The sequence below is a fragment of the Fonticula alba genome, assembly GCF_000388065.1.
Source record: "Fonticula alba strain ATCC 38817 unplaced genomic scaffold supercont2.1, whole genome shotgun sequence".
NCBI classification, from domain to species: Eukaryota; order Rotosphaerida; family Fonticulaceae; genus Fonticula; species Fonticula alba.
The window spans coordinates 1,249,745-1,250,426 of NW_009242971.1; the positions used below are offsets into that span (position 1 = coordinate 1,249,745).

The 682-nt window shown below is 71.4% G+C and overlaps 1 protein-coding gene across 1 annotated transcript in view; it reads left to right on the top strand.

The window, feature by feature from the left end:
* The window catches only part of H696_00276 (ribosomal RNA large subunit methyltransferase J), a 6,042-nt gene that overhangs the window by 801 nt on the left and 4,559 nt on the right, over positions 1-682 (top strand). The window lies entirely within an intron of this gene.

Sequence of the window (682 nt, forward strand, 5' to 3'; positions counted from 1 at the left end):
CCGCCCGTGCCTTGCTCGCCACTTTTCCGGCGTCAACAGCGGAGGAAGGGTGCGGCCCTGAGGGGGGGGGGGGGGGGAAGGGGAGCCGGTCGGGGTCCAAACCCGAGCGGACATCAGCCAGTCAGCGAGCTGGAGGACGGGAGCACGCGCGGAAGATCGCCAACCAGCCCGAAAGCGTGCAGGTATCTGGCCCAACATGCTTTCTCGCCCCGCCCCCCGCCGTTCCCCGTCGCCGGTCCTCCATCCCCATCCCGAAGTGTGGCCGGGACACGGGCCGGCTGAATGCCGGGCCTATCGCTGAGGGCGAGGCGCCTGTGGACTTTTCGGGTGTCATGCGCAAGAAGGGCAAGAGACCATCCCCGCTCGGGCGGGCCGCAAGCTGAACAGGGCAATCGGCCGAGTGTCGTGCCCGGCAACAGCCATCGGCGGGCACACGCGCACCCGCGGAGCCCCTGCCCAGGGAGAGAGGGGCGGAGACGAGCCCGGGAACACCCCAACCTCGGGCCTGGCCCGGCCCCAGCCAGCCGCCCCCCGGCCCGCACGAAGAGGAGGCCATCTGCACACCTCCAAGCCTCAGGCGGGGAAAGGGGGGGGGGGGGGGGGAGAGACCGCGCGGGGAAGACAGCATCCCTCCTTGCCCCGGGGCCACTTGGATAACCCTCGTTGGGGCTGGCCCTGAGGA